The 14,897-nt window shown below is 42.3% G+C and overlaps 1 protein-coding gene across 2 annotated transcripts in view; it reads right to left on the reverse strand.

Annotated features, from left to right (window-relative positions):
• The window catches only part of SPTLC3 (serine palmitoyltransferase long chain base subunit 3), a 189,743-nt gene extending 174,913 nt beyond the window's left edge, over nt 1–14,830 (reverse strand). For both annotated transcript variants that reach the window (XM_015857154.2, XM_015857148.2), the window contains exons 1-2: nt 14,211–14,830; nt 13,852–13,973 (exon numbers count right to left, since the gene is read on the reverse strand). The gene's annotated coding sequence lies outside the window, so the exon portion shown is untranslated. The remainder of the gene's footprint in view (nt 1–13,851; nt 13,974–14,210) is intronic.
• Between the last annotated feature and the right edge of the window lie 67 nt (nt 14,831–14,897).

Here is a 14,897-nt window from a genome sequence, read left to right on the forward strand (position 1 = left end):
ACATTCCCCTTGCCTTTGGTAGTCTCCAGGGTGGGTCCTTTTCCTCTGTCTTGTCTTTGCTCCATCACTCCTGTATCTTCTGTGGGTTGCAAATGAATAGCTTCTCCTCCCACCAGGGGCTTTACTGCCTGTTTCCTTCTGTTTCTCCTACATTTGAGAGTTTATCTATTTGAAATTATGGGGCCAAGTGTGTTGTTACATGGGCAGTGTCAACTACGAAAGACACACTTTGCTGCAAGTTCAAGGTTGTGCATTATACTCTCAGACTAGGCAGTAGATGACGCTATTAGAGTAGGTCTCAGTCTAGTGTGCATACGTATACAGATAAACAAAGACTAACCTTCATCATTAAAACAATTGTTTTTAGAAGCCTATCATCAGCTAAGTGGGAGTTTGTTAGCAGAATTTCCCTTTATAGAAATAAGTTTCAGATACTGAGCAGCTGCCCACAAGACTTAAATAACAAAAGTTATGAAATACAGCAGTAGAAACTTGAGAAATTATTTGCCTTGATTTATTTATTTATTTATTTATTTATTTATTGTCCACAGATGCCTGTGCTCTGGTGGGGAAAACAGCACTGTACTCAGCTCTGCTTCTCTGCTTCAGCCCAGACACTGCAGCAGGTACTGTTGTGCTATGAGGAATCCTGCTCAGTGCAGACTGCGCGAGCATCCTGCAGCCAGGAGAGCAGGACACAAAATGTCTCAATGGTCAGAGGATGGAGGAGCTTCAGCAGAACCCTTGCACCCTACATGGCCCTGCAAATCTTTCCCTGCTCCGATCAGGCAGGCAGACTGCTTGCAAAAGGCTCTACTAGAAATGTAAATCAAGGCACAGCAGCAGGCAGGGAGACATATGAAGGGAATGACAGATTTCTAATCAGGTTTGAGAAGACAGCTCAGGTAGGCAGCTAATTAGGGACCCAGGGAAACGGTTTCCCAAGCTGCATGCAGCAAGCAGCTCAAGGAGAAAGGAGCTGTAGCTTTTCTGCATGAACAAGCTGACAGTTAGATTGAGCACAGTATTGATGGTAAGTGCATTTTATCACCAAATTATTGTATACACATATATAAATATATATAAAATACAGCAGAGAAAAAGAAAATCAAAGTTTCTGTCAAGTTTTCTGTGACTTTTTCACTTCTCTAGGAAAAAATTGCTTCCAGTACCCGGGGAGGACAGCACAGGTTGGAATGCTTTCATTTAAATAAATGTCACTTAGACAAGGTAACTCTGTGTCCTATGTTTTACTCAGTGAAGAAGAAATTAAATACTGAGGACTATTTTGTAAAGGTGTTGGTCAGGCTTATGTATTTTTTCCCCACTTATTTTGGATATGCAAATAAATGATTCTTACAGACCTTTATTTTATTATTCCATAGAATCATCATTAAATCATTGGAGTGACCTTCATTATTACATCTCTGCTCTGCAGAGAACAGCAGAAGCTCTTTAGGCACTGGGAGCTTCTGTTGCCCTCACCTTTTGGTTCTTTAGTCTCACAAAGCAAGGCCAACCCCAAAAGAAGGGGAAAATACTGTGAAAGTAAATAAGAGGTTCTATGACTACGAGAGACAACAGTTGGACCATCCAGTCAGCGTGGCCCATGCATACACCTAAGGACTGCAGGGACTTAAAGGATTAAGAGGGCAGAGAGCTCATTTCTTTTGTCAAGAAAACAATTTCTTGAAGGTCGTAACAGAGTAAAATTTAGCACAGAGATAGAAAGAACAAAGATGGAAGGAAGCCATAAAGAATTTCACAGGTGAACTCCACCTTGAAGATTTAGTGTAGATGTTATTTCTGGAATAAGATGAAGCTTCTTGCAGCACTTCAGCAAGTCTTCATTCTCCCTGTTATCATCAAAATATACTTCAATGGATTTTTTTTTCCATATGTTTTGATGAGATTAGCAGTATAAATTCTTCAAAAGCATTTTTTAATAGTATTTTTAACAGAAGAACATTGCCCGGATCCTCTCTGTGTTGTATGACAATGGCAATTTTAGCTTTAGTCAGAGAGAAGTTGGGCTGATGGTGAAGACAGCATGTAGGTGTATCATGGACATGCAATTACAGTCAGCAGAAAGACAAAACTCATTGCTGCAGCTGCCATCAGGGATCTGGGGGAACTTGGGCTGATCCCACAACGTGCCTAAGTTGGGGGACAGATAAAAATGTATGAAGAGTGATACAGAGAACCACTGGAAAGCTGATTGTATAAGACAGGCATCTATCTCTGCTGTGTGAATTTAGATGATGCAGACACCCATCTGAGAGTGAACCTGGTGTAACATAGTTACAGCAAACACGTGCGTTTGACCACAAATAAGCAATGCAGAGGCATCTCCGCTGCTAACTGGCATAGCACTTCAAAGTCTTCATGCAGAGAATTGTTTCACCAACGTCATGGGAAAAACTGCTTTTTGTGAAGGGTGAGCTGGCAGCCACTAGGTGGGATAGCAGCCTTGCAGGCTGTGGCTGGGAGATCCCCATTACAGCCCACACAGCCTTTGGCCAGCATCACTTCAAAGGGACTAGCAAGTAAAACACCGTACTAGCTATTAAACCTGCTCAGCCTTGGTCATGAAGTAGAATTAGGAAACTACAAAATCTTTTAAAATATTCATAAATGCTCTCTGTAATTGCTCTGCTCACCTTCAAGTGGTTTTATAACTTAACTACTGCAGTTCCGTACCTGAACTTGCCACATTTGCAAATATCCTAACAGTCTGTTTCAGAGCTTTGGCATAAACTGTAGAACTCCACAGAAGTAAATGGGAATAAAATACTGAAGTCAAAAGGTCTAGCTTAATTTTCAAGAGAAGTAATTTGACCTGGCGATTTCTGTGCTATATTTTATCATGTAAGAAAAGAACAAAGGAAGATAGATCCACTTCAGTATTTACATTAGTTTCATTCACTTCAGCATCTTTCATTAATCTTTAACTGCATTGTTTATAAAAAATGCATTATCAATTCTGATTTACTTCAGGCAAGGGGACCCTTTACATGATGGCCAATTTGATTTGGAACTTAATGATTATGATGATCCACCTTTGTTCCATGAACTAATGCATCTGAGAGACAAACTTCTGAGGAATATGCAACAGTGAGAGCATGGCCTTTGCACATCAATATTCCTACAAAGAAAACTCTTGCTGTTTTACAACTCAAAGCAGCTCTGGAAGAAATCTCTACTCAGAGCAGGAGTGAAGTCAGCTATTAAATAGTAAAAAAAACAAAATAAGGCTTAATATTCCAACCTCAAAAATCTTTTGCATGGGCCTGGTTTTCCTGTCTCTGCTTTCTCCATATGGACTTGTTGCATTTCTCTTATTTCTATTTGTCTTCACGTGGACAATAGGGATTTAGTCATCCCAAACTTGCCTCTATTCCAAACGATCAATCATCATCATGACCCACAAGCCGGTATGGCACTGCAAACAATGCTTCAGTGTATAGGTTTCCATAAGAAGTCCACACCAACAGTTGGATTTCAAACAAGAAAAAGATTTACAAGAAGGTTTGCACAAAATGTGATTGCTGCAGGTCAACAACTTAGGAACCATTTGGTCACGTGTATGTAATTCACAATGATACATACACTATTTCTAAAACGGTGAAAATGCTCATTTTGCAGGAGGGAGGGAGACTGGATGTCTCTACAAGAGTTATGGATCAGAAACTGGCAATCCTTAAGAAAAAGCAGACCTGCAATATTAATGAACCCCAGGCAGGTCCCAAGTGGGAGAGACAATACTAAGACTGGCGGGCTTTTCCCATTCAGAGTCCTCTTCTATAAAAGTGGTCTGAGGATATAGGGTTCCTTAAGAGCTTAGGCCACTGTGAATAGATCAATCTCAACCTAAATATAATAAGGAGAAAAAAATATCTTTGTGTATCATAGTGCTGATTTCCCTTCCAATAAGAACCTCACTTGCCTATGAAACCAAAATAGGGAAAATTATGGAGCAACATGGAAAAAATTTGCTGGATGATCCAATTTACCTTTCAGTTTGCAGAAGAGAGAATTTGATTTTGCAGCATTTTCAAATGGATTTAGCATTACAAAATGAGATCAGAATTATTATTGTATATAAAGTGATTGAGAGATGCTTGACTGATTCAGGATTGCCAGTGTCCTAGCTAGAAAACAACCATGTATTAGCAGTTTTCAGCCTGAACAGCCAAGACAAGAAAAATGCAACATGAAAGAATCATTATAAGATTTCAGAAGCTACTGCTGGTACTAGCTGCCAAGATGCCTCGCTCTTAACAATTAGACATTGTCAGGGAGCTCAGGCTTTGAAAAGCACCAGCTCTGTGTTCCTTAAGCCATAAGTCAGGCATTGATAAAAATAGCAATCAGCAAGGAGAATAGATGAAACATTTTTCCCTGCGGTGCCAGTTTTTACACATAGGGCGTAACTGTAAACACATTGTCTCATGCCTTACAAAGTCCTTTGCTCCCACAGATTTCTAGTAGAGTCTGGCTCCAAAATCATGTGGGCTTATCAATAATAATAACAATCTGCAATTGTTGCTAAGTAATGGATGTCACTCATCTTCCCCGTGACTCTTCTCAATGCCTAATCCTCAAGGTCATGCCTGTTTGCACCTCATTTTCTCATAAGAATGTACATAGAGTCACAGTATTGTTAAGATTGGAAAAAACCTCTAAGGTCATAATGTCCAACCATCACCACCTTGCCCAATAAACCATACCCTTAAGTACCCAATCTCCAAGTTTCTTGAACACCTTCAGGGATAGTGATTCCCCCTCCTCCTTGGGCAGCTTGTTCCAATGCATCACCACTCTCAGAGAAAAAATTCTTCTTAATATCCAACATAACCCTCTCCTGGTGCAACTTAAGGCCATTACCTCTCTTCCTGTTACTAGTTACCTTGGAGAAGAGTCTGCCCCCCACTCCACTACAACCTTCTTTCAGGTAATTCCAAGTTCCTCAAGATTTCTTTTGTTTTAGGAAATCTAATGGCAAGTGTGGCTGAGAAGACACTTGTCTCGGGCCTCAGAGGAAAACAGCCTTTGGTGTGAGACCTCAGCACTCAGTTTTGACATCATGCTTTCCACTGCAAGGGCATCTGTTCCAATGTGGGCACTGGAAGAGATGTCAGTCAAACAGCTAAAGGATAGAGAAGACCTATGGGGATGAGAGTTCTCTAGAGTGACATGGTTTCATGCTGTTTCTTTAATTTTTTGTCTGGCAAGTGAAGAGTATTTCACCAGAAGGTGGGAAAGGACTTGGAACAAAATTGATCTTGGCTGAGCAAACATTTGACAACGTTCTGTGGGAAACAACCATCTGTCTTGGGAGATATCAACTCCAGGAGATATTGATGGCACTAAAAATATCTGCCTTAGTCCACAGTCCCAAGGCATTTAGTTTTCAAGCAAGGAGAGCCTCAGTATTTAATTTTTTTTGAGTGTTGACTTGCCAGGTGTGCAGTGAAAGTCTTTTGTTTGTTCAAAATGCAGCCGCGCATGTTTTGGCACCTGGGCTGTGTGCAAAGTATAGAGGAGCTGAAGCAAGATAATTAATATGGATTAAATGGAAAAGGGGCTTTGTGTTCTGCTTCACAAGTACAGACCGTACACAGCAATGGATGTCTTTATCTCAGAAGAGCTTCCTGGAGCAGTTTGGCAGGCTGGCTTCTTCTGAGACACATGAGAAGAGATGGGAAATAAAAGGGGGGAAAAAAAATGGAATCTTAGAAACTTTAAAAATGCAACATGAATTCAAAGCACTGACAAAGAGGTTAGCGTATTTATGGAAACCGAGAAATATCCCCCATCCCACAAATCATTAAGATTTACAGCATTTCATCCTCCCTGTGTGGATAAAATCAAGAACATCGGAAGTTTTTCCAGGGAGATGGGAAGATGGTGCAGTCTAAATTCACTGTTTGAAGTTCTGCACAAAAGCTGGCAGATCTGCTTTCATACCTATCAATTGTTGCTCTCCTTCTACCCGTATATGTGCTCTTTCACGACTTGAGAAATAAGGAAAAAAGTAGTTATTTTTCCACCACATTTCTTGCTATAAGAATGTACTCTCCCTCAGAAAAGGCAGCCTCTTGGCCATCAGAGGGATACCAGAGACCAGGCAAAAGCCTTGACCTGTTGTCCCACACCTATTCCATGCTCTATCACTCTTACCTTATCTGCAGCTAGCACAAATTCCTTGCCAGAGCTATGCTAACATCCACATCTTCCCAAGAAGAGCTTCGGCTGCAGTAAGAATAAGATATATACTTCCTTGGGAGCAATTTGTAGCTGTCTCTTTTGATCCCTGTCCCATCATACTTCCACTTGCTGTCATGATCATTACAGCCCTGCTGTTTTCCCCTTTTTTTTATAGTTGTTTGAGCCTGGTTTATGGCTGTTGCCCAGGAGAACCAATAATGAGAACCATGTACTTGTGCTGAGAGTAAGCAAAAATGATACTTCCTGGGGCTGCCCTCTGAAAAATCCCAGAGCTGGATGCAACTTCTGTGTTTGGATTCTGTCAGAGGTAACTTTTTTTTTTCCCACTGCCTATGTGAAAATCACACAGGAGCACACACTGCTTACCTTGCAGAAGCCACTGTCCCTGCATTTTGATCAGGGACATGAAAAGACTTCCCAAAGAGTAACTTTCTGGCATGGTGAAGATTTCTAATAAGAGCTGGCTTGGCAAATAAATAAATAAATGAAATTTGTATTAACGCATGTTGAAGTTTTCTGGCTAAGCCTGCCTTAAAAGCTGACTCAGATGATACACAAGAATAAGAAATAATATTGAAGACAATCAGATACTGAAATTGTGGAGGAAAGAGTTGCAATGACTACTTCGTTGAGGCACACTCATGTGGAGAAAGACAAGGGGGTGTCCTAGCAGCACAGCATGCTTTACAGGACAGACTTTACAGAAAAGAAGAATCACCTCCCTCCCCCGCCCTGATCTACATTAGCTGAAGAAGAAAATGTAAATAAAAACAAGAGTTCCATCTAGTCTCGGGTAAGTAGGGTAATATAGGTAATACTACCTATGCATGGTAGGGTAGGGAGTAGTGGTTTATTGGGCAACCAGAGCAGACCAGAGCATCTTGGGGAACCAGAGAAATAATGAATTTGAGATTTAAAAATAAGTCAATATACCTGAAAGAGAAGGGCAATCAGGAGAAGGGATTTCTCCTTACACATACAGTGAGAAGAAGCCAAGACAGCAGGTTGATAGGATGCATAACTCTGTAATGATTTTTAATTTTTTTTTTTAAAGTTGGGTTTGTTTGCATGACAGCTCTGAAATAGGATAAGAACAGAGAAGGGCAATGCTGCATAATGTGAACAAGGCAAGGGAACTGTTCTGCTTTTTCATTTAAATGCATGAAAATCCCTGTGAGGTCTGTGCATGTGTGTGGGGGAGGGAATGAATTTAAATAAAAAAGAGATGTGCTGAAGTAAATGATTCTGGTGAAACAACAAACGAAATCTGAAGGTTCACACGTGCTGCTGAAATTATGAACTGTGCTAATGACCCCCCAGCCCATGCTTCAAATAATTGAGTGGGGCAGTGTCTCTATAAATATGCTGGGAAAACAGAATTTAACACCAAAAAGCCCTGTGTAGTACTTTGGAAACATACCTTTGTGGTCACAGGGACCTGGCTGTCAGGAGAGGATGGATGGATGCTACTACTGTGCTTTGGTTCTGTTCACCCACTGGGAGCTCTTGAATGTGATGAGGTTGGTGTCCACAAAGTTGAACTGACAAACTGCCCCTGTAGAATCATTGCACAGATCCTTCTGAACCTCCCTGCATTGCTTCATCCTCCTCTTTCCCTGACACCAGCACTGCTCACCAAGGGAAGAGTGCAGCCCTGTGACTTTGCCTCACAGGGACAAAAGAGAGGAATGAAAAAGCCAGTAGATTCAGGCATGGATGTAACCCTGGAGGAGGTTCAGGCACCCCAGAGCAAAGGGACTCACTGATTTGGTGGTGGGAGCAAAGAGTCCATGCTTTGCTTCTTGCTTGCTCTTGGCACAGAATCTTCATCCATCACACATTGCCAGGGATGGCTGCCACCAGCATTCTGGCTGCCTTCCTCCAAGTGTCATCAGGCAAAGATCAGCTGTGAGCTAAGATGACCTTCAAGAGTGAGGAACAGGAAGAAAACCTTTGAGAGGCACTGAACTAACTGCTCAAAGTCAAATGATGTAGGTGAGACCTTCCCCACAAAAGGTCTTGCTGGCTTTATGCCATCTTTCCCAGATATCCAAACCCAAACTGTGTCACTTTTAGCATCTAAGGGCTGGCCTGGCACCTAAGGAAATAAAAATTGGGCCATGAGAAATAAGAACCAATGACAGAATAAACCTCTTACTCTCTGCAACTCAAACCCAGACGAGGCCAATTAATGGAAAAGCTGCATATGGTCACAAATAATACATACATTTCAGTTGTCCTATGATAGCCAAAAGGATTTCTGTCACATCATCAAGTATCTGCACACGCTGTATTCAAAAGTGATTTATTTCTGTATAGCTACAGTGCAACCTGAAACACGTAGCTTGCTAATTAACTCATAGCCACCTGGAATTGTAATAAGCAAAACAATCTGGAGCAAATCTATAAGACTGATCATGGGATGTACGTGCTTGAAAATAGTCAGCCTCAGTGATTTTAACCCATATAAAGAGAAAACATGCATTTCAAGTTATATGCTAAGGCTATCCAGGGCTAATTACATGACTGAAAATTAGGTTCTAGTTTTACAGGGAGGCGTGGGCTTGATTTCCAGTGGCCTTCAAATGTGCTTAGCAGCAACATGAGCATCATGGAATCCTTAAGGTTGGCAAAGACCACTAAGATCATCTAGTCCAACTGTCCAAGTACCACCAATATTGCTCACTATCCATGACCCTCATTGCTACATCTCTGTGGTTCTTAAACACTTCCAGGGACAGTGACTCCACCACCTTCCTGGGCAGCCTGTTCCAATGCCTCACCATTCCTTCTAAGAAATTCTTCCTAATATCCAGCCTGACCCCCTCACACCCTCCAGCACAACTTGAGGCCAACAGCCACCTCATTGCAACCTCCCTTCATGCGGCTGTAGAGAGCAGTGTTGCAGAGAGGATGTGCCTTTCCATATTGAAGGACTGTAGTGAGAGCAAGTGCTGGAAGTTTTTTCTCTCATGGAAACATTGCTGTCCAGTGCTGTCCCTCAAGAGACAGTTAACTGCTGAAGTTACTCTGGACTGGATGCATTGTAATGGCGAACTACATGGGATCTGTGTGCAAGTCCCTTTAAATTTGGGTAAAAGACTTCATATTCTGTGTGCACGTGCAAGAAGACAGCTAAGTTGATACAACGCTTTTTGACACTGCAGCTGCTTGGTTTGAAGCTTCTAGTATTTTAACACTTACTATTTTACTGTCACAAAGACATACAACAACTGGGCACTGCTGATGCATCTCCACAATCTGCTTTTGCTGCTGGTCAGTAAGTTTAGTCCTACTGGAAACATAGAGGCAGACTATGGAGGCCAAATTGTTTCCTACTGGTGTTTAGGTTCCTTTGTGCCGACTGAACAGCTTCACCTCAAATCAGTGACAACCTGCCCGCTCTCATGCCTATTCGTCATAAATGTGTGAAAACAGAACCCAGCATAGTTAGTAATTATCCCCTCATTATGCCAATATGCTTCTGAAAGCATAATCACGATCAAAAGGCACGTGATTCTCCTCTCATTGCTTTCTGTTTGCAAGTTTCAACTTTTTTTTTACTTTTTTATTTTATTCCCCCTGCTAATAAGGATTTTTTAATTTGAAAATCAACAACAGCTTTTGAAGCCTGTGCCTGTCCTCATGGTAATGACAAAACTCCCCTGACCTGAGGACTCAGACTCTGCAGCAGTGAATAGCAGCTGAAATAGCAGGCACGTGGAAACGCCACAGAGAAGGACACATGAGAAGCATCTGAAGCTCCAGGGGACTCTTAGGGATAATTTGGTGCCCGTTTCAGGCGGCTCAGTTCGTACTTCAGTGAGGGTAAGTTTTGACTGAGATTAGTTAACTGGCAATTTCCCGTCTTGTTTACAGCACAATCAAAGAAGCTGTGCAACACACACCTGAGCGCACTGGAGTCAGTTCAAGGCAATAAGCTCAAGCTCAGTGTGTGTCCTCCGGCTGGAAATTGTAGAGCTTCCCTGGAAATACCTTACTGGCCCCTGGAAGGCAGAAAGCAAGAGGTCACTTTTCCTGCTTCCTACAGAGGAGGCTGCCAAGAGCTACTCTAGATCCATTCATCCATCCAGTGTAAACTAATGCCTTCTTGTTAATCTTATGCTAAGACTGATCTCAAATTTTGCCTGTACCTGCATGGCCTTTATTTTCATCCCTTTCATTCCTGTCTCTCCAGTCTGTTTGTAAGGATGAATTGCCCGTGGCAGTCTCATCCTATCCAAACCTATCCAAAGTGTTCACATTCTTCCTCATAACCACACTGACACAGTCCTCTGTCCCATCAGTTCCAGATAATCAGTCACTACAGCACTAGTCACAGGACTGGAACACTTTTCCTATGAGGAAAGCTGACAGAGTTGGGCTTGTACAGCTGGGAGAAGAGAATGCTCCAGGGAGATCTCATTAAAGCCTTCTAGTACTTGAGAGGGAGTTTACAAGCAGGAAGGGGACCGACTTTTTACATGGTCTGATAGCCATGGGACAGGGAGGATGGCTTTAAACTAAAAGAGGGAGACATAAATTACATGATAGGTGAGAATTCTTTACTTGGAGGGCAGTGAGGCCCTGGCACTCCTGCCAAGAGCTGTGGGTGCCCCATCCCTGGAGGTGCTCCAGGCCAGGTTGGTGGGCCATGGGCAACCTGAGCTGGTGGGGGGTTGGGGATGGGTGGGCTTTGGGTCCCTCCCAACCCACGAGGTTCTGTGACTCTATAATTTTCGAGAAATAAATAACATTTGAAATGTTAGTAAAACTGTGATGATCCTGGGAAGGTATTTGTTTAGCACACTGCACAGAGATTTTAGGAAGCAAGAAACTGTTTTACATAATACACTGTCTTTTTGGCAGAACTGATTAGAGCATACCTGCACTAGTCATTCTACAACTACCGTGTGTATTGGCAGCTGCATCTGAGACCTTGAAATGCACAAAGGACACTCATAATTTATGTCTGGTTTACTAAGTAAGGCAGCACCGGAGTTAGGAACGGTTAATTTGTGCACTGTGCCATTTTACAAGGCAGCAACACCACTGGCTGACTGTCACCTTCAAGGGAGAAAGCTATGACTCCTGTACAAAGATACTGCTGCTAGAGGTGAGAGCATCCATTTACCAGCACTGAAGGCCCAACCACCCCAGTGCAGCTTGATGATCAATGGCCACAGTAGCTCAACACTGACCCCATGAAAGCTCCTCAGTCCCCTGGCAAATTGATTTGACTTTCAAGGACAATTAAACTGTTTGCTCCTCCACTCAGTCTGTTTGGTGCTGTTAAATTCCACTGCAAAATGAGTCACATTTGAAAAAGTGGCATTGGTGACAGATAACTTTTTGTAATTACATCCTTTTATCTCCTTTGATAAGTTAACGGTGAGCAACCACAATAGTTAGCAATGCAGATAGCGTGCAGCTACTGACATCTGAGTTAGCAGGAGATGAATTTACACATCAGAGCTGAAGTTTCAGGCTTCCAGAAAATTGAAGTTAGCCCTTCCTGCATAGAGACCTGCAGCCCCAAAGCACATCTGCCACCTCTGTGGTAACACAGCCCTTCCTCCCCAGCTCCACACACCACCCATAGGCAGGACACAGGCAGAGCGATCCTGCTCAGATCCTGCTTTGCTGCATCGCACTGCTGCAGTTTGTCAGACAGAAAATCTCCCTTTGGGCAGCCACAGACCTCTGCAGCGAGCCTGAATCCAAGCCCAGAGCTCTCGCACTGTAGCTCCTCTGGCACAGAAATCCCTACCAAGTTCAGACTAATCTGAAGGAATTACCAACAAAACTGAACACCCCCCTCCACGCACACGGACATTTCCAAACCTCTCCAGGTACCACTCTGTGTATTTCATCCATTTTGCCTTTTCTCACTGAAATGCAGAAGAATGAATCTTTCTTACAAAGAAATCAAATCAGATTTGAAAATTAAAATAAAACAAAACCACCAAACAAATAAAAGCAAACCACTCCCTTAGGAAGAAGCCATACCCAAACCAGGCAATCCATTGCATATACATTTCCCCCAGAGGGAGCATGTGAAAGCAAACAAAACATGGCAGATGTTAGTCCTGGTGTTCAGTGTGCTGCTGGAAGGTGCACGCATCCCATAGCAATGAGAGAGCAGAAGCCTACAACACAGCAGCCAAACACCTCCGGATGATCTCTTCACAGTGCACTGTCTTGAAATACTTCAAAATGATGTAGCACACAAATAACCTAAGCAAGACTGGATTTTCCTAAGCAAGACAGTGTGATAAAACCTTGTGATACACAGCTGAAATTACACTACCTGAAAAGACAATATCTCATCTGCAACATTGAGTATCAAAATTATTTGATTTTTTTTTTTTTTTTCCCATCAGAATATGGAAAAGACAAAGCACATTAAAGCAAAGTACCTTCAGAGTGAAATATAAGCTACCTTGCAAATATAGAGCTTTGGAAATGTGAGTTGTCTTCATTTTTTTAATCTCTTTGAGTTAACTAAATAACTACCTGAGCTTGGTTTTAAACAACAGTGACAGCCCTGTGGTTAAATGCTCAGATGTCATTAATGATATCCTAAGTGACTAAAAAGGACAAAAAACAAACCCAGCTCATAGTTTTTGCGTGTTGCATTATATCATTGTTTGACTTTAGGACGTCGGAGTTTGCTTTATCAGGATTTGACAGCATCTACCTCACTAAGCAGTAGCTCAAACACGCAAAGACGTGATAAAAACACCAAAATGTCATGTCTGTGAACTTCAAAGCAGTACAAGACTCAACTAATTTAACATCTTTGTACTCTTAAGGGAACTGCTCACCCACTGATTCATCTTCTGTTCATTCAGGATCATCCTGTCACTACTGCTTGGAACACCAGTATGTTTCTCTCTGCATAGTAAAAAAGAAATGGGAAAAAAAAACCACCAACAAAAAAACCCACACAATTACAGATATAATAACAAGCTTTGTGGCCTCTGCTGAAGGCTGCTGAGCTCCCTGTGTTCTTTGCAGGAGAGCTCATTAAGCATGCATCACATCAGGACCAGAGCAATAGACGCCTGTGCAAGTGTGGGGCATTTAAACAAGAAGAAGGATTCACTGCCAAGGAGAGCAGTGATAAGGGTGGCTCTGTGCTTCTCAATTGGTGATGGTATGGCTGACTGCTATCTCACCTGGGGCTGTTCTATCCCCATGTTCAGGAATGGCACTCTAGGAGGTGACAGTGGTTCCTGGTACCTTTTGCTCAGTAGAAATAGAAAAACACCAACTCAGGAAACACAGGGACATAGCTATCCCATAGGATATGTCCTGTAACACCACTGGGACAGCAGGGGACATTTATTTTACAGCATAAAATAAGGGCTGTAGGGCTTTTCGTGCAGCATACCCCATTACTGGGAAACACTGACAAGAATTGGGGAAAACGTTCCCTAAGGAGAAAGCCTGTATAAACCCAAATCCCCTCAGTAGCAACCTATCCACATCACTTGTGTGGTGATCAATGAGACATTCAGCAATTAACATTTGCTCATTTATGTATCTTCTCCTCTGGGAGCCCTTCGGTTTTGTGTGTGTGCAGGAAGGCAAGAAAACTCACCTTTTAAAACTTACCCTTTTATTTCACCTCTTTTACTGAAGAAAACGTTGCTCCTCTTCAAGTCATATATCACATCAGATATTCTGGACATCAGCAATCGTGCATCCAGCTGCAGCATTCGGGTTCCTGCTTTGTGCTGAACACAGGATGTAAGGGACCCAGGCATCATATAATTTTATGGAAGCTCAGTGGGTACAAGATTTCACTCACACACATGCACACAAAATGAAGAGAGATAAACAGCCAAAATTAGAGGAGGCTGCATTTTCTATGGGCGAATATTAATTCTACAGAGAAGTTAATAAAACAAATTTTCCTTTTAAGTAAGTGCATTTTCACAAAACCTTTGAAAAAACAAACAACACAAACATACCTGACAGAATATCTGAGTCTTCCTTCTTTGATTCCCCCTCCTTCTTTTTCCCTTTGAGGGATTTATTTTTTTCTATTTTTTTGTTGTCACACCTGTAAGAATATTTGTGTTGTTCTCTCCCATGTATTTTGGGTACTGTACAGCAAACTAACACAGAAGCAGAAGACTCAAGGCTGTTGTTTCTTCCTGTCTGGGGGGAACAGGTGCACAGATCTCTGTGGCATTCAGTGGGAATAGCTCCTTAACATAAGGGGGACATTAAAATCAGCTTTTTGTACCAGTGCTCCACTTTTGATACCAAAATACCTTAAGCAATAAGCTGGCACAATAAGCACAGGTATATCTGCAGACCCACAGACTGAACAGCACAGTGAGCAGGAAAGGATTAACACATCAGGAACAAAACATAGCAAAAAAGCACTTTCCCCCCTACTTCTACCCATGCAGCCTCCCCAAGTACTAAGAGAGGGGAAACGCACTGCAGACACCTCATCACACCCAGTGTCACATACCATCATCACCTTTTGGATGTGCCAGCAGATAATTTAGATAAAGACCAACAGGAACAAGGACAGGCAGAAACACTGCCAGCCCCAGCTCTGAGGATGGATGATAGGTTGTTACCAGCATTTCCTAGGAGGCTGCAGTTGCGATCTCCCTTTTTCTTTTCTGCTTTCACCTCCCAAT

The sequence above is a fragment of the Coturnix japonica genome, chromosome 3 (genome assembly GCF_001577835.2).
Source record: "Coturnix japonica isolate 7356 chromosome 3, Coturnix japonica 2.1, whole genome shotgun sequence".
In the NCBI taxonomy this organism is placed as follows: domain Eukaryota; kingdom Metazoa; phylum Chordata; class Aves; order Galliformes; family Phasianidae; genus Coturnix; species Coturnix japonica.